The following is a 20,678-nucleotide window of genomic DNA, read 5'->3' as shown; positions in this document are numbered from 1 at the left end:
CAAAAAGGACAAAGCACAACATGTCATGGTACCTGGACTCTGGATGCTCACGACACATGACAGGAAGAAGGTCTATGTTCCAAGACCTGGTGCTTAAGTCTGGAGGAGAAGTCAAGTTTGGAGGAGATCAGAAGGGCAAGATAATTGGCTCTGGAACTATAAAGTCTGGTAACTCTCCTTCCATTTCAAATGTACTTCTTGTAGAAGGATTAACACATAACCTCTTATCTATCAGTCAATTGAGTGACAATGGTTATGATATAATCTTTAATCAAAAGTCTTGCAAGGCTGTAAATCAGAAGGATGGCTCAATCCTATTTACCGGCAAGAGGAAGAACAACATTTATAAGACAGATCTGCAAGATCTTATGAGTCAGAAGGTGACTTGTCTTATGTCTGTTTCTGAAGAGCAGTGGGTCTGGCACAGAAGATTAGGTCATGCTAGTTTGAGAAAGATTTCTCAGATTAACAAACTGGATCTTGTCAGAGGACTCCCTAATCTGAAATTCAAATCAGATGCTCTTTGTGAAGCATGTCAGAAGGGAAAGTTCTCCAAACCTGCATTCAAATCCAAGAATGTTGTTTCTACCTCAAGGCCATTAGAACTCTTGCACATTGATCTGTTTGGCCCAGTAAAAACAGCATCTGTCAGAGGGAAGAAATATGGATTAGTCATCGTTGATGATTATAGCCGCTGGACATGGGTAAAGTTCTTGAAACACAAGGATGAGTCTCATTCAGTGTTCTTTGAATTCTGCACTCAGATTCAATCTGAGAAAGAGTGTAAAATCATAAAGGTCAGAAGTGATCATGGTGGTGAATTTGAGAACAGATTCTTTGAAAAGTTCTTCAAAGAAAATGGTATTGCCCATGATTTCTCTTGTCCTAGAACTCCACAGCAAAATGGAGTTGTAGAACGAAAGAATAGGACTCTGCAAGAAATGGCCAGAACCATGATCAATGAAACCAATATGGCTAAGCATTTCTGGGCAGAAGCAATAAACACTGCATGCTATATTCAGAATAGAATCTCTATCAGACCTATTCTAAATAAGACTCCTTATGAACTGTGGAAGAACAGAAAGCCCAACATTTCATATTTCCATCCTTTTGGATGTGTATGCTTTATTCTGAACACTAAAGATCATCTTGGTAAATTTGATTCCAAAGCACAAAAATGTTTCCTTCTTGGATATTCTGAACGCTCAAAAGGCTACAGAGTATACAATACTGAAACATTGGTTGTAGAAGAATCAATCAATATCAGGTTTGATGATAAGCTTGGTTCTGAAAAACCAAAGCAGTTTGATAATTTTGCAGATTGTGATATTGATGTATCAGAAGTTGTTGAGCCAAGAAGCAACGCATCAGAAGCAGAGCTTCTCAGAAGCAAAGAATCTGAAGATCAAGTATCAGCTTCTCTGAAGAATCTAAGAATTTCTGAAGAACCATCTGTCAGAAGATCATCCAGACTCATTTCTGGTCATTCAGAAGATGTCATTCTTGGAAAGAAGGATGATCCAATCAGAACAAGAGCATTCCTTAAGAACAATGCAGACTGTCAATTAGGTCTTGTATCTTTGATCGAGCCAACTTCTGTTGATCATGCTCTAGAAGATCCAGACTGGATAATTGCTATGCAAGAAGAACTGAATCAGTTTACAAGGAATGATGTTTGGGATCTTGTTCCTAGACCAGATGGATTCAATATAATCGGTACAAAATGGGTCTTCAGAAACAAGCTCAGTGAGAAAGGTGAAGTGGTAAGAAACAAAGCCAGACTGGTGGCTCAGGGTTACAGTCAGCAAGAAGGGATTGACTATACAGAAACCTTTGCACCAGTGGCCAGGTTAGAATCTATTCGTCTATTAATTTCATTTGCCACTCAATATAACATCACTCTCTATCAGATGGATGTTAAGAGTGCCTTCTTAAATGGTTATATAGATGAAGAAGTTTATGTCCATCAACCTCCTGGTTTTGAAGACTCTATGTCTCCTAATCATGTTTTTAAACTAAAGAAATCATTGTATGGATTGAAACAGGCTCCCAGAGCTTGGTATGAACGCTTAAGTTCTTTCCTTCTGGATAATGGTTTCACTAGAGGAAAAGTGGACACTACTCTCTTTTGTAAAACCTTTAAAAGGGATATTTTAATTTGTCAAATATATGTAGATGATATTATTTTTGGAACATCTAATGCTACACTTGGAAAGGAGTTTGCTGAGTCTATGCAGGCTGAGTTTGAAATGAGCATGATGGGAGAACTCAAGTACTTCCTTGGAATACAAATAAATCAAACATCAGAAGGAACGTATGTTCACCAAACCAAGTATGTGAAGGAACTTCTGAAGAAGTTTAATCTTCTAGACTGCAAAGAAGCCAAAACTCCTATGCATCCAACATGCATCCTAGGTAAGGATGAGGTAAGTAAGAAGGTAGATCAGAAGTTATACAGAGGTATGATTGGATCTCTTTTATATTTGACTGCTTCTAGACCTGACATTCTTTTCAGTGTTTGTTTGTGTGCTAGATTCCAATCAGATCCTAGAGAATCTCATTTAACTGCTGTTAAGAGAATTCTAAGGTATCTGAAAGGTACTACTAATGTTGGCTTAGTTTACAGAAAATCTAAAGAATACAACTTAGTAGGATTCTGCGATGCTGACTATGCCGGAGATAGAATTGAAAGAAAGAGTACTTCAGGAAGTTGTCAATTTCTTGGAAGTCATTTGATCTCCTGGTACAGCAAGAAACAAGCAACTATTGCTCTATCAACAACAGAAGCAGAATATGTCGTTGCTGCTGGTTGTAGTACACAGATGCTCTGGATGAAGAGTCAGCTAGAAGATTATCAGATATATGAGAGTAACATTCCTATATTCTGTGATAATACTTCTGCTATATGTTTATCTAAGAATCCTATTCTTCATTCAAAAGCTAAACATATTGAGATTAAACATCATTTCATAAGGGACTATGTTCAGAAGGGTGTTCTATCTTTAAACTTTGTGGATACAGACCATCAATGGGCTGATATCTTTACAAAACCCCTGGCTGAAGATAGGTTTAAGTTCATTCTGAAGAACATCAGTATGGATTTATGCCCAGAATGAGAAGATGAGAAGTTCTTATGTATGAGTATCTTCTGAAATGTAAGTGGATTATTTGTTAATCAGAAGTTCTGATTGAAATCAATTAGAAATTATGATTCAGTTATTACTAATGTTTCATTGTCTAAGTTGATTCAGAACCTCTTTAAAAGCAAAACAGCTGTAACGTTTTATCTCGGGATGATAAACCTGTCTTTACTGTTCATGGATAAGCGCGCGTGCAGTTGAAGGGACGCCAACCATAGGTAACTGTGCAAGTCACCTCATTTGTCTTTATTATCTCTCCTCATGTCACGTAACATTAAATGATATTCATCATTTTTTTTAAAACGCTTCTCTTTCCTCTTACTTTTTCTCTATTGCTCTCTTTCATTTTTTTTCTATTTAAATCCTCCGTTCCTTTTGCATTCCTCATCGAGTTTTCTCTCTTGCTCAAACAAAGTCTTTTTACTTTTCTCTTTAAAAAATTCCTAGTTCAAACCTAGCGTTCATCATGAATTCTCTCAACTCAATGAGAACGGATGGAAGGGTTACTCAGTTACCGGATGTGAAGCATATCTTGGGATGGCTCTCCAAGTCTCTTTCAAGACAGATCTCTTCTTCAATGCTGTTATCAACATTTATCCAAAGGAAGAAGACCTTCTTGAGTCACTGGAGCCCGTTTGCAACATTAGCTCCCTGTCTGTGAACTGTCCCTCACTTCCTCCCTGGTCTCTTGAATCTCTCCTACAGTGGAGGTTCTAGTCTGAAAAGACAAGAAGACCACAGGGATTCTTGATGGGTTGACACAGATTGTGTCTTGCTAGGGTTTTGTTTTTAATTTTTGTAGTCATTTCCTCTTGGGATGACTTTTTATGTATTTGCTAGGAATGTTTCTCATCTTGTTAAACATAAGAACCTTTGTAATATCTTTTGATTATCAATGAAAAGTTTCTTTGTTTTTTACATTCCAGTGATTTTATTTGTCGTTTTATACATCTGAATCTTTTTGAATATTCTTTTTGATGTTATGACAAAAAGGGGGAGAAGATAAATGATAAATGATTTGATTAATCTATCAGTTGTTGGGTAAAGCTCCCACACATTCACTAACAAGAACTGCAAGTTCTATATGGTGTAAGTGTTTTGCAGGTATAAAGAAGTGAAGAAAATCTTCAAAGCAAACACAAGAAGCAAAACCATAAGAAGCTTATGGAAACTGAAGCAAGCTGAGTGCTGTCAAGCTTCAGAATCAGAAGCACCGATAATAGAATTTGATCCAAAACTTGTCTATTTGCTTTGACAAAATTCTATTTGCTCTGATACATTATTTTAGCCTATATGGCTCTGATACATATCATGTGTTCTAATATACATTTTATGTTCTGACTCGTTCATGCTGACTTTTGTCGTTTAGTTTTTTGTTCTGTAACATTTCAGGATGTAGAGATGCTCTGATGATGCTCTGGTACATTCAACAATGTTCTGATACAAATCTAGCATGAAGTGATGTTGGTAGAAATTCAAAGCTCTGAAGCTATCCGAGGGAAGCAGAAATCAGAAGCTGTGAATGTTCTAAAGATCCAGAAAACTCAAGTTCTGAAGCTGTCCTAAATGGAAGCAGAAATCAGAAGCTGTGAATGTTCTGAAGATCAAAGAAATTCAAGTTCTGAAGCTGTCCTAGATGGAAGCAGGAATCAGAAGCTGGGAATGTTCTGAAGATCAAAGAAATTCAAGTTCTGAAGCTGTCCTAGATGGAAGCAGGAATCAGAAGCTATGAGTGGTCTAAGGATCTAAAGAAATTCAAGTTCTGAAGCTGTCCAATGGAAGCAGAAGTCAGAAGCTATGAATTCTCTGAAGACAGAAGCTTATGTGATTGTCTCTACCGAAATAATCAGGGAAGTCTTTTATTAAAGTTCTTCGAGTATTTATTTCAGGGGGGAGATTATTTATCTCAGGGGGAGATTGTTTATCTCAGGGGGAGACATATTCACATGCTTATGCTATAGCTGTGTAATTTGTCTTTTGCCGTCTGCTCTTTCTGATCGCAAATTCATATCATTTATATATGTTTTTGTCATCATCAAAAAGGGGGAGATTGTTAGAACAAGATTTGTTCTGTTCAATTATCTTAGTTTTGATGATAACAATAATATGAATTTTGCTTAAGATAATATGGTACTCTAATCCAATGCAATTTCCTTTTCAGGAAATATATAAAGAGTATGCATAAATCAGCGCTCAGAAGCTTTGACTCAGAAGGTTCAGCATGCAACATCAGAACATGGTCTGGCAAGACATCAGAAGATGGTCGAAGCAGAATCAGAACATGGGTCTATGGAAGCATCAGAAGAACATGAGATCAGAAGCACTGAAGTTCTGATGGTATCACGCTAAGAAGCACTTCAAGGTCAGAAGATCAGAAGATGCTTTGCACCAAGCTGTTTGACTCTGATGATAATCAAACGTTGTATTTACAAACATCAGATCAGAAGAAAGTACAAGTGGCAGGCTACGCTGACTGACAAAAGGAACGTTAGAAGCTGTTAAAGGCAACGTCAGTAGACACAGCGTGAACAAGGCTCGAGGTAGTTGACAAAAGCGTATAACATTAAATGCAAAGCTGTACGGAACACGCAAAGCATTTAATACATTCAACGGTCATCTTCTCAAACGCCTATATATATGAAGTTCTGATGAGAAGCAAGGTGAACGATTCTGGAACAAAACAACTCATATTAACTTGCTGAAACTCTGTTCAATTCAAAGCTCAGAATCTTCATCTTCATCAAAGCTCACTACATTGCTGTTGTAATATCTTAGTGAGATTAAGCTTAAATGTTAAGAGAAATATCACAGTTTGTGATTATAGCTTTTAAGAAGCATTGTAATACTCTTAGAAAGATTACATTAAGTTGTAAGGAACTAGAGTGATCAAGTGTTGATCAGAATACTCTAGGAAGTCTTAGCTTGTGTCTAAGCAGTTGTAATTAGAGTGATCACGTGGTGGTCAGGATACTCTAAGAAAGTCTTAGCTTGTGTCTAAGCAGTTGTTCCTGGAGTGATCAGGTTGTGATCAGGATACTCTAGAAGACTTAGTCGTGGACTAAGTGGAAAACCATTGTAATCCGTGCGATTAGTGGATTAAATCCTCAGTTGAGGTAAATCATCTTTGCGGGGGTGGACTGGAGTAGTTTAGTTAACAACGAACCAGGATAAAAATAACTGTGTAATTTATTTTTATCTGTCTAGTTTTTAAAGCTACACTTATTCAAACCCCCCCCCCCCCTTTCTAAGTGTTTTTCTATCCTTCAGAACCCACGGCTAAATTCACTTGAATGACTCCTAAGTTTGCCCTATTTTTCCTTCATAGTTAGACAAGACCATATTATGTGGCCTTATATCAGTATCGAACATACCAATTCTCTTCAGCATGTATTGGGGCATTAGGTTCACTGCTGCCCCCCCCCCCCATCTACCACGACTTTGTTAATGCCAACATTTTCAATCTTAGCCCTTATATAGAGTGGTTTCAGATGATTTCTCATACCTTCATCAGGCCTCTCGAAGAAGGCATTCTGCTCTTCGACTGCCCCATTGTTTAGCACATAATAACACACAGGTCTGTGTCTTGCCATCTCTTCCGCATCAGCTTCCTCACAATCTTCAGCTTCTGTCTCTTGGTTAAACTCATGAGGGAGTACTGACACAACATTGCAATTGAAGTTTATAGACGATACTCCGTCTGAGTCGAAATCATTTGTCATCCTATCGTCTTCTTTCCAAGGGCTGGAATGCATCTTTTCTTCTTCTTTCTCATTTTCAGAATCGAACAACTTGTGTTCCACTGGAGGTTTACTTGTCCTTGCCCCCTGCGTTGGGATTTGGTTACTACTAGACTCTCCAATCTCCTTTGGTTTATATTCCCTTTGGGCCTTCTTCATCCTCTGGTGCCTTCTCCATTGGGATCTAGACATAGGATTTTTGCCTTTGTAATTCTCCAACCTGTACATCTCTCGATTTGAGGTCTGGAATTGCTTCCTATATGCTATTGCAGTTCTTCCCCCTTGGTCCCAACTTCTCCATTTGTTGGTCCTCGCACCAACTTGCATCCATCTATCCCTGGGTATATCTGTAGGGATTTTGAATGTGACCCTTCGAGCTCTAGGGTGGGGGCTGTCAGGCCTCTTCAATGGGGTCCAGTTATCGAACACATACATGTTGGGGCGAAGTCCCTGAGTTTCTCGACCCATGTAGAAATATACTCTTTCGAATGATCGCGCTAGTAGTTCGTCATAGACTGCTCCACATCTGGGACACAATGCTACCTCAGTGTTTTCTTTGTGACATCTGACCAAGAAACCTACTAAGCTTTCTTTGGTCCTTGGTGTAATACGGTGAACTGACTTTAATCGAAATGTCGCGGTTAAGCATGAGTCGCCACCGACTTTTATTTTATCCAAATATCGGAAAGGCTAAAAGAACAGGAAAAACCTTTTTTAAAAGAAACTGAGTACGGGGGTAATTTATGCAAAGGGAAGGTGTAAGGCACCCTTTGCATCCATGGTTATCCATGGGCTCTTAATTGCTTTGCTCTTTTGAAAGAAATGTAGAAGAAGAGAATACGGACTTTAGCTCGTAAATGAGCGTAGCCTTATTGAAGGTTTATGAAAAAGTGTAAGAAATTTTTTTTTAAACCAGAGCAATGCAATTAAGGGCAAATTACCTGGTTAGATGAAAAATGTTCTTTAGCCTTTCAGGGTGAAAGGGTCTATCCATACCATAAGAAGGCATGAAGCCTTTCGTTTGGATGTTAACGGATCATCGAGTTATCGTTCGCCATAAGACTGTCCCATGCCATATAGAGGCAGGTAGTCTAAGGGAAGGATCAGAATAGCCTTTTTCGTTTAGGCAACCAGAGGATACCTCAGCCCTTCGTAGGCAACTTCCGAGGGACGAGATCATGTTTAGTGTATCGAAGGCAGCATCATTAGGGACTTATGATCTTTGCATTATTCGAAGCAACATGGCTGAGGTATCCTCGTATTCGAGGGACATGGCTATTCTGCAAAAAACACAAGGCAACAAGGCAACAGGCAATAGGCAGCAAAGGAGGTTACCAAAAAAAAATGTGTGTGGGTGCAACAATCATGTGATTCAATTCAAAATATATTATCTTGTAATTAAATGGCTCTAATTCAGTTCAAGGTTGCACTCCCTAAATTACTAACCATGGCAGAAAATATAAAACAGTCTTAAGTGCCTTTAAGGCCAAGCAATACATCCTAGGAACAGTTACAAATAATATGGGGAAGGGAAAAAGAAACCAGTGGATCTGACTCAAGTAATAATTAAGACAATAAAAAAAAGATGAATTTCAGGGTTATCGAACATTCGAGCTTTGACTGGTTGACTAACCCTGAAAATTAGAAAAGGAAAAATAAACGCGAAGGGTGAGTGCATTATCAATTCGTTGACAATTAAGGATAACCCTAATTATATTAAATAAAAGAGGCAAAAAGAAAATTAAAAATAAAATATGAAATAGGACTTAGCTTCTTATTTGATCTGATATGGTTCGTAGCCGGGAGTAGCCTCGAGGTTAACCCTGAAAATTGGCAAAAACAGACGGCAAAAGAAGTGAGTGCAAAAGAGTTCATTGACTTTTGAGGTAAACCCTATTTTGGGCAAAAGGCAACATAAAAATCAAAATAATATTTAGACAAAAAAAGAATTAGAACTTAGCTTTTTTGTTCTGAACGCGCGTGGTTGAAGGACCTTGATTAACCCTAGAAACTTGGTACGAAGAAGAAAAATGTCAGTGCATTAAAGATCTCAACAATTATAATGTAACATATCAAAAATTAAAATTGTAACAATTTAGGCAAACAAATGAACAAGCAAAACCCCCAAATGGGGAACAGTTAACCAGGGTTAGTGGGCAACACCTACCAATAAACCTAAGGCTATTAGGGTTTATAAATGAATCAAGGTTAACAAAAAGTTAATTATTAATTTTCAATTAATTAATTAATTAAAAGTTAATTATTAATCTTATTTAATTATTATAAAAAATATTTTTAATGTCAGGAGAAAATCGAACCTTCGATTAAATAAAATAAATGATTATCATAAAATAATTTATTTAATTAACATAAATTTAATAAAAGAAAAATAAAAGAAAGAAACAAAAAGAAAGGAACAAATAAATAAATAAAAAATTATACAATTAAAACAACAAAAGAAACAAAGGACACTTAGCTATGATTAGGTGTGGAGCATTCTTGCTGGTCCATGGTGTACTTGCGTTTCTGAGCCCTCAGATCTGACGGCGTTGGAGATCCACCGGTTGATACTGGAGGACATACCATAGACTCTCGCTAGCCAGAAGCACTGGATCTGCATAAGAAATAATTCTGAAAAAAAAAAGATGCAAAACCCAGGGATCGAGCCCAGGTATTGCAAGTTATTAATACACACATTCCACCAACTAAACCAATATAACACGTTGATATTATAACACACAAGAATAATTAAATATTTAACATGGTTTTCATTGGAAGAGTCAAAAACTCTGCGCGTGGGGCCCAGAACTTCTTGGAGAAACCAATCGTGGATGAGAGAGAGAGCCCCTCGTTTGACTGGTCAATGATGTATGGTGAGAGAATCTGAAGTTTTGACCGGCCACCCCAATTGTCACACGTGTCCCGCCTGCAGCGAGCCAATCATCTCCACCGCGAGAGGCTGAAACAACCGTCTTCTCCGACGGGTTGTTCTTCAAACCTGCGTGAAATCAAACGAAACAACAAAAAAAGAAACCCAGATCCACTAAACAGGACCTTACGAATCCAATGGTAGGATCCGTTTGGCCTAAAAACGTCTAAAAATATGAATCCGAACGCGTATGCATTCCATGCCCTAACAATGGCATATCAAGGTTTCGGCCTCGAAGCTTCCATGAACAACGTCAATCCTGTCTTAAGGCTGATCCTGAACACATCTAGGTATACGAATTTAGCAAACAATGTGTTATCAAAGAAAATAGAGTTTTAGAACTTTTACCTAAAAGTGACTTCAAATGAAGGTGTTTTGGGCACAGTAGAAGCTCGTCTTGGACTTGGAGAGGTTCCTGGGAATCGCAGGAATGTTGTTGGATCACTTTCCTCGACTGAAAATCCTTGGAACTTTGATTTTTGAATTTCCACTATTCTTGAAGAATTTCTTTCTTGGAAACCCTAGTTCTTTTTCCCTTATTTTTTCGTCCTCCCTTCAGAATACGTCCTCCCTTCAGAATACACTTGTGTGTGTGTGTATATATATATATATATATATATATATATATATATATATATATATATGGATTGCATTAGGTCAGAAATATGGCTTAAGATTGAGGCAATTAGGTGATGTGGAAATTTGAGAAGATTTTACATTAAATCTTTCTAATTTTGTATCAATTCTAAATCATGCATATTTTCTCTTCAATCATGGCCATTGGATTGATTTTAGATTGATGGAATGAATAGAGATTGGATCATAAAATTTATTTCATTTAAATGTGATTTAATTTGATTTAATTTGAATTTAAATGAATAAAATCAAATATAAATAAAATAAAATCATGAAATAAAATTTATATGATAAATGGGCCTATCTTGAGCTTAGAATTTCGTGCATAGTCCAAAATTATAGGCTTATTACTCAAGAATTGGAATTTTGTCAATTAGGGTTTTATCCATTCTCCAAATTTTGCCCAACTTCTGACAATTGTAACTCACTCAATTTTTGTCATATGAAGGTGTTCTAGGACTTTTTGGAAAGCTTAAAGAGTCCTCTAAAATCTCCTTTGGTTTCATATTAATTGAGTCTACCATGTTCAAGTATGCTTCATTTGAAAAAGATGACTTTTGGTTGACTTTTAAGAGGACCTAAAATGTTCTGGATCATATCTCTTAAATGGTGCATTTTTAGCCTTGGCATGTGAGAGACAAAGTTGTAGAGAATCCAATTTCCTTCAAAATGAGCTTAGGATGGGAAATTTCTGATGTTCCATGTAGGAGTTATGGCTGGTCAAAGTTCAGTTGACTTTCTCCTATGAAAACTCTAATTTAGAAACTTTTGGATTTGTTGATTTCTGATCTTTTCTTGATGAACCATGATCAATCCTTGATCAAATGGTGAATGATACTTCAAAATGAGGGTGTTGAAAAAAAATCAGGAGTTTTGACTGCACTTTGACTACAGTTGACTTTTAGGTCAACCTAGTTGACTTTAGGTCAACCCAGTCGACTATTGACTTTCTGAGCAATTGAGAGATCAATCTTTTGAATTGAGACCTGAAATTTGTCATGGAGATAATATGGGGTATCATAGACCATATGGGATGCTTTGGAGCCTTTGGTTCATTGATTTTCCTTCAGAACAACAAAACCCTAAATCCTTGAGTCTTGTTTAGGAGAGGGTGTCTTTGAGCTTTGTACCTTGATTTGAATTTGAACAAGAGAAATAGTATGGGAAAATTTTGGGGTATGACACTTGGGTATACCTTTATCAATAGGTTTCCCCCTCTCTAGGGTTGTTCCATTCTTTCTCGTAGGGCCCTCTCAAAATTAGCTTGAACCCTTTGATTCAGCATAATCGAACACCTTGGGCACATCAGCATCTTTCCACCATTTTTCTCATGACAATTCCAGAGATAATCTTTCAAACTCTCCCCTCTTTATGGGATTTCAATGTTTCCTTTCTCCCTTATCAGCCACTTTTCTAGCTCTTCTATTTCAGATAAAGGCCGCCTAACATTGACCATGTTAACAACTGTCGGAGGAGCTTCAGAAATTTGTATCTGCTGAAGTTTCGCCCTGAGGTCTTCAGTGGCCTCGCTAGTTTTCCCTTTCAGATCTTCAGTCATTTCTGCATCAAAGGATTCTTCAATATCAGTATTGAAGACTGTATTGTCATTTAGGCTTTCAGTAGCCTGCTTTCCAGTTGAAATTATTTCCGATTCAGCAACATCAATTTCAGATACTTCCACCATGTTGACGTCAAGTGGTTCACACAGGTTAGTGTCAGCAACATTCAAAGGGTATGTGTTAACCTTCATATGATTCTTGGTTTTATCAGCGAATTTCAGACGTCCATCCTTGATAGAATTCTGAATTAGATCCCTGAAAAGAAAACATTGTGAGGTTTTATGGCCTAAAAAATCATGATATTTACAAAAGTCTCGCTTCTTCCGTTGTTCTAACGGAGGAATTTTGGAATTAGGAGGCACTATCATTTGGCCATCTTTTACTAACAAATCAAATATTTCGTCACATTTAGTGACGTCAAATGTATAAGTTTTCTTAGGAAATCTATCGCTTTTATCATTCTCTACTGGATTTTTTCCATTAGAAGGGGTTAGCAATTTGTAAGAATAAGGTGGTGCTTCTTTCAATTCAGCTAGGTCTATTTCGACCTCTTCCACGTTGTATGAATCTTCGAAAGATTCGCCGTCAACGTCTTCAGCTTCAATGTATGCTATCCTCTCCTTTTTGTAACTTTTATTTGCTCTGGCCTTTTCTTCTTTTAGTCGTTCGACTTGTCGAACCCTGTCTGACAATTGGGCCATATCCCTTAGGTATTGGGTATCTAGTTTCTTTCTGATTGAATAATCTAGACCGCCCGTAGCCATTTCAACTAATTCATGTTCTGGGACAACCGTGAAGCATCTTGATTTCAACAAACGGAACCTGTTCAAATAATCATCTATAGGCTCCGTGAACTTCCTCTTGATGCTAGCCAATTCTTTCAGACTTATCTTGGCTTGACCCATGTAGAATTGTTCATGGAATAATCTCTCCAAGTGTGCCCATGCGTCTATGGAATTTAGGGGTAAGGTAGTGAACCAAACAAAAGCATTTTTTGTTAGCGAACTAGGGAAGTATTTAATTCTCAAATCCTCGTTCTCTGCTAGATCCCCTGCTTCCGTCAAATATCTGGCTATGTGTTCCACCATTGATTCACTAGTGTCCCCTGAAAACTTCGTGAATTTGGGTACCTTGGTACCTCTTGGTAATTTTGTTTGCATAATATATTCGGGTATGGGGGATGTGTAGTTTGGACGTCAAAGTCCAGTATTAAGGCCATTATTAGCCATTATTCTTTCTATCATGGCAGTGAGATTGTTTTCTGTTGCCAAATTGTCTCTCCTAACCCTATGCACAACTTCGTCAGGATGTTCGTCTCTTCCCACTACAACTACTCTAGGTTGTTGCTGGGGAATTGCTTGTCGACCAACGTTAGTCGTTTGATTTTGAGTTTCTAAATCTACCACTTGATTTCGTTCGACTGGCGCTGGCCTAGGTGGCGGAACTGCGTTTCGAATTTGTTCTAGAACTGGGTCCCCTTCTTGATAGGTTGATTGGTTGTTTCTTCGCCTATTTTGCGGGACTCCTAAGAAATCCGCCATTCGTCCTATTTGCAACGATATTTTTTGATATGTTTCTACATTCTCTTGGTTAGTCCTGGCAATGTTTGTTGCTAATGGATTAAAAATCGACCCCAATTCTCTAGCAAGAACCCCTAACATATCATGGTTACTTGCATCCATTTCCTGTCGAAATGCCGTTTGACTACTGGTAGTTAAGGGAGGTACTTGGGTAGAGAAGCCTGTGTTTTGTGCGCTTCACCTATCGAACCGACATTAGACGAAAACGCTATTGGGTTAGGTGCAGGAGAGAGAAAAAAAAGATTCACTCATAATCTCCACCATTTATTTTAAAATCCAATGGTTCGGATTCATTCTCACATTCTCATATAAATATGTCATTCTCATATGATATGCCATATATATATATATATATATATATATATATAATATTTTGTGTATTTTGTTACGGGTTTAGGTGAAAAAACCCGAAACCCAATGGATATCGGCGTGGGTGTTATTTTGTCATCCGAACAGTATTTGGGTTTGGGTTCGGGTGCCAATTTTGAATGCGGGTTTTGGTAGTATAAAACCTACACCCGACCTGACTCATTGTCATCCCTAGTGAATACATTGCCATCCCTAGTGAATACATTGCAAAATATCTGATTTCAATGATCTGTTGGAGTACAAATTCATATAACGACTAAATTTATTGGTAAAAGCTGTGAATGGAGTACCTCAATCGATATTTACTAGTTGAATTAAATGAATATGAGTTATGGTTAATGTAATGTAACTTAAGGTTTATGAGACATATAATATTTTTTTCTATGACTTAATAAGAACAACTAAATTTATAATTAAAAGATAAGGGATGATGTGTAAAATGATATAAAATTGTGTGCTTTGATTACAATACTAGTCAGAGACCCGTGCTGCCGCCCGGGTGCATTATTTGTGATGTAGTATTTTTTAAACGATACGAAAAATGTGAAAGGAAAGAATTTTGACCAAATTACATATATAAAATGGAAATTAACGATCTAAAAAAATGTTTTACTAATAAGATATTAGTAGTATGAAAATTAAGTTCTAAGTTAAAATAATGATCCACAAAAAATGTTTAAAATAGGTCAAGAACACAGTAGCAAAGTAGGGCCAAATATTGAAGTAAATGATTGACGGCCCAACAATAGTTAAGAGGAAAGATATGGGTCACTATAGGTTAAAGAGTAAATAAAATTGAGAAATGCTATTAAAGGTATAGTTACATGTCGATATTCCAGAAAGACATGAGATAATGATTAATTAAAATAATGTTTAAAAATAAAAAATTTGTCTCTTAAATAAAAATAATGATTAATTAAATTAAAATAAATAGTGTTGAAAGTGACCCGTGAAATAAATAATTAATTAATTTTATTAAAATTTATTTTGATAAACATATGAAAAATGTATGCCCAGTATGTATACGTTGTGTCAACTTATTATTGATAGTTTTAGTAAGGTAAAATATCCTTTTTGGTCCCTTATGTTAGTCTCGGGGTTCATTTTGGTCCCTTAACTTCAAAAAGTGTCACATTGGTCCCTTAACTCTTCAAAAGGTGTCATTTTAGTCCTTTTTGTCACATTAGCGACGGAAAAACTCAAAAATTGGTCGCTATTTCCGTCGCTAATATGACAAAAAGGACTAAAATGACACCTTTTGAAGACTTAAGGGACCAATATGACACTTTTTGAAGTTAAGGGACCAAAATGAACTCTGAGGTTAACATAAGGGACTAAAAAGAGTATTTTGCCGTTTTAGTAATAAAATGTACATGAGTTGCATTAAAAAATAAAATATTATGATGTAAATCTTTTTACATAGATCCTTATTTATATATATATATATATATATATATATATATATATTACACCGTCAGTGAATTGTAATCGTAAGATTTTAAGTTATTTTTACTTTTATTTTAATTATATATAAATTAATTATTATGAATGATTGTGATGAACTGACAGTGTTAAATTTTTTACACTGCAATAATAAAATAAAATTTTCAATTCAAAAAGAAAGATAAAATATTTACTATAATTAATATGTATCATTATAATTAATTGTGTATTAATTGATTTCTTTATTAAAGATATCTTTGTACACTATTCCATATAAATAAAATAAGTTATTTAAAGGAGAAGTAGATATACAATGATTATATTATCATTAAAAATTTAAAATCACCCATTATTATACTGGTTTACGATTTTGATTAATATTGTGTGCATAAGTTTGAGTCCATCGAATGATATCCGGTATAAATTATTAATAAAAAATTTGTTTGGACACTAAAGCACAAGTTAAAAGATGTATAAGCCTAATTGTCAAAGGCTAGATATCATTTGTTCAAAACTAAAATTATTTTCTAACAATCAAATTTCATTAAAAGAAACCTTATCAATATGTTAAAAAAATGAAATTAAATAACGTTATACAACTTTGATAAAACAGTCTTACAACATTCAAACTCACTTGCATAAAACCAAAACCAGTCCTCATACAAATGTTCATACAAAACATATCAAAGCCAAATTCAAAAAGCTAACTAATTACTTCAAGGCAACTAATTTTCTCTAAACTACCAGAACTGATTCACTATTTCTCTAACTACGAAAACATACTAACAATTCCATTCACATTACATTGCAAAAGAAGCCATAACTATTCTAACAGAAAAAATCGCATCAGTTAGGTTCGCCCAAACAAAAGCCAAAACACAAACTGAAACGAACATGTACATTTCAAAAAGTCAGTAACTTAACACTTTAAACATTTCAAAAAGCCAGTAAATTAACACTTTAGATTGACAGTGCACAATCCGCTAGAAATTCATCACCATGCAACATCCATACTAAAATGTTTCAATCTCGTGTTGATGATGCAAGGAGAGACGCCGACGGGTTGCAACGCATTTCCCTTGCAAAGAGTGAGAAAATTGAAGAGTATACCAAAATATATGAGTTGCTTCTTCAAATTAATAAATTGAGTTGCTGCTTTCAAAATATATTAGTTGATAAGTTATTATCATGTCAAGAATTACATATTATATCAAAAAGAAAAATCTAACCAGTCATGATGGCTGGTCTGATTGGAGAGACACTCCAAGTGGGATTTCTAGATTTAATGCTTCCTGCAAGGCCTGAAACATGTGGACATGACATGGAAGTCCCTGATTCAAGGTTATATATACAACAGAGGTTTTTTCTCTTTAGGGTAGCTTTTCTGTCATTTCTAGTCCATGCAGCAAGAATGTTAACACCTGGTGCTGCAAAATTAGGCTACAAAGAAAAAATGGTTAGCTATGTTTAATAATAAGTATAAAATGATAGTCATTTATAATTCTATTTATATTTTTTTAGATTATTACCTTGAGAGTATTCTTAGAAAGCGTTGAAGGCCCTCTACCTAAAAAGCTTGCCATATGACTGAAATTGTTGGTAGAATTGTTGCCACTGGATTGCTTCAAATTAATTATATACAAAAGCATCTTTGCTTTCAATTATAAAATATTCGACTCCAATAATCAAATTCTCAGATTAAATAGATATCTCAACAGTTAAATTGATATCTAATCAAAACATAAAAGCACGGATCACCTGTCCAAGACCGGGAGCACCATATCCGACACCAGGTGCTCCATAGGGATAACCTATCAGACCATAACCAAGTTGTGGTGGATAACTTGGAAGCAATCGTTGATTCTGTACATTTGATACCACAACCTTCTGATTAGCTCGTGGATTTGCTAGAGAACACTCTAACATTCGGCCGGAAAACTTAGAATACCCCTAATCAATAGAAGATAACAATAACACATCGAGCTTCCAAAAATGTGAAGAAACAAATTAGGTAAAAAAATTGAATGTGTGAGAAATATAATTAGCATAAGATAAGATAAGAAAGGAGTATATCCTAAAAAGAAAGGATCAGAATCACATTGCAGAGAATTAAAACCCCAATTTGAATAACTATCAGCTAGACATATGATTATGCAATGTAAACCTATCTATAGAAAATAGTCTAACATGTCTTCCATCAATATAAAAGAACTAACCTCTAGTGACCACATTGCTTCAGTGAGTTCACCAATAGTAGCAGTATGGTTTTAACAAATTTGTAAGGATGTATGTTAGGTAGTTATGCATTATAAGCAAGCTTTGTTGAAACTCCTATTAAGAAAGTTAGAGATGTATTTGAACACAGATTTGAAATATGAAAATTCAGATCTAATAAATAATTGAAAAGATAGTGTAAATCAAGTGCAAAAAAACCATTTTCGCGATGAGGAGCAGCTCGCTTCCTTGGGAGAAAGCCGAGAGAACCGTGTCTCGGATGCTCAAAATTTCCGTAAGACATTTTATCTTCCACTGCAAAAACACCAACAATAAACAAACAATTAACAGATCTGGATTAAAAGAAAAATAGCATCAAAAATTTACTTCAACTTCCTTACTTTTAGCTAACAAACCCATTTTTTTTCATTCTTAAAATTTGATATCATTATTTAAAAGAAAGTAAAAACCATGAAAGAGATGCAATAACGAAAAACAAACACGGTCAGATCTGAAGCATTCCGTGAGAATGTCGGTCAACTTCATTTTTTTCTGAAACAATGGGAACTTTGAGAGCGATGTAGCTGCAAAAAGGTATCAAAACATACCTTGAGAAAGTCTTAGACTTTGTTGTGAGAAGAAAATCTGGAAAAAAAAATATAAAGACGTAAACATAAAGCAATAGCCGGGAAAAAGTCATACCTTTGATAAATTCCTGAGTTAGTTGTGAGATGAGAACTTGGAAATGAAAACTGCGACGGAGAGAGAACGAAACTCTGTTGATGGAGGAACAAAACTTATGTTGTGTTTATTTGAGGGGGTCGGTTTAATGGTTGTGTGGGAGTGAAGATGAAGTTTAGTTTTTGTTGTTTCAAGGATGAACGATGGTGAAAGCTTGTTGTTATCGTGGTGGAATTTTAGGGTTTGAGGGAGAAGAGAGTCTACGGGAGAGAGAGGAAAGTTATGAGAAAAAGAAGGTAGTGTAAGGTTGGGATAGAGAAAAAATGTATTTTAATATGGACCAATGAAAATGAAACACTTGGAGTCTGTATTTTGAAAGTGGTATGCTATTTTGTTAATTACGAATTTGCCCTTTGTGTGTGTAATAAAATGTTGAGAAAAGGGCATTTTGGGATGTTTGGCCAATTGAATAGTAAAGGCTTGATAGTAGAGTAGATAGTAGATGCCATCCCATTTAGTTAATATTCACAACAACAAAAAATTATGAATTATTAAAATATTTTAGTTATATATATATATATATATATATATATATATTTAATGGCTGTGATTCATTGTTCTCATTTCTCATAATAACCAAGTGTTCTCACTTGAGTCGTCACCTATATATATATATATATATATATATATATATATATATATATATATATATATATATATATATATATATATATATATATATATATATATATATATAGGGAGCATATGATGTTAGAGTATTTTATAATAAGAGATGAGAGAAACAAATATCAATTATTGGATTCATCAAGAGAGAGAAATTAATAGCCACATTAATATATTAACATTCTCACTCTTGATGAATCCAATGTTTGATATTTGTTCCTCTCATCTCTCATTATAAAATATGATGAATTCAATTGTTGATATTTGTTCCACTCATCTCTCATTATAAAATATGATGAATTCAATGGTTGATATTTGTTCCTCCCATCTCTCATTGTAATATATATATATATATATATATATATATATATATATATATATATATATATATATATATATATATATATACGAAATTGAAAATATTATCCAAAGTGCTCAACAATCTAGAAAGCCAAAAACGTCAACACAAAAGAAAAGAAGAGGATAATAAATAAATCAGAGTAAAACATGCATAACGAAGAGGATATTACATAGATTTCAAAATTCAATAAAAGAAAAACATCATAAAATCTCGGGTCATGTTTATAACACAAGTTTACTAGTCATGTCTCATATGCACATCACAGCGAAAATTAAAATGATACCAATCAAAAGCTCTCATAGCATATAATCATGCATAAGGTTAGGCACTACGGCCACATCGCATAATCCGACATTATCCAAAATAAAAAGAGAGTAATATCAACATCTCTCAAAACATAAACAGTAAATAAGAAGTCAAACGTACAATCCCAAATTGTGTTACATAACCAGAGCATGGACTACAATTTCTAACTAAGTAAGCGATAATAACTAAGTGGTAAAAACGGAATAAAGCTCCTCGTTTAGATCCTTGAAAGCAACAGCGCCCTTACTCCTCGGTACCTGAGCGATGTCGTACAAAACATTATTTCAACATAAGGGTGAGAATTCACATCATTATGGAAATATATAATAATGAGTAATGTATAACATTTACAACAGACGAATTCTACACATTTCATATAACATACAAGCATATCACAGTAATCCATCTCATATGAATTATCTCACCATTTGCACAAACATACATAATTCCATGTTATCAAATACACCCGAAAACATCTCTTCAATTACATCACCAATCCAACACATTATCAAAAACAAGTAGCAAAATATAGCTCAACCATGTTATCTTCAAGAATCACATTTCATAAACACACATACATGTAATTCAAGTATTATGTTAACTTACGAAAATCGATTCAAACACCAACCAAACAATTCCAGAAAATTGTAGCAAATTCACTAAAATACATGATAAATTATAAGCATACATGATCCCATTCAATTTCAAAAAATATAAAACTTTTTCTTCCAGACCGCGCTAAGCGAGCATACGAAAAACCAGAAAAATTCCTGCGTTGACAACATTTTGCCCAAAGCATTTTCTCGATTAAAAACAATCTGAAACATCGTTTTAATTGCAAAAATAAGTTATTATATCATATACATATCAGGTTGCGTGGTTATCTTTTGGGAAATAAGAAATGGATATTTAATGTGATATGTGGTTTACACAACCATGATTTAAGTCAAAAGTTAGTCGGTCATCCAATTGCATGTCAACTCCGTCTGGATGAGAAGACATGTGTTTTTGACATGACTTTGAACTTGGTACCGCCCAA

This window comes from Vicia villosa, unplaced genomic scaffold (genome assembly GCF_029867415.1).
Source record: "Vicia villosa cultivar HV-30 ecotype Madison, WI unplaced genomic scaffold, Vvil1.0 ctg.001850F_1_1, whole genome shotgun sequence".
In the NCBI taxonomy this organism is placed as follows: domain Eukaryota; kingdom Viridiplantae; phylum Streptophyta; class Magnoliopsida; order Fabales; family Fabaceae; genus Vicia; species Vicia villosa.
This window is presented reverse-complemented; position numbering follows the sequence as displayed.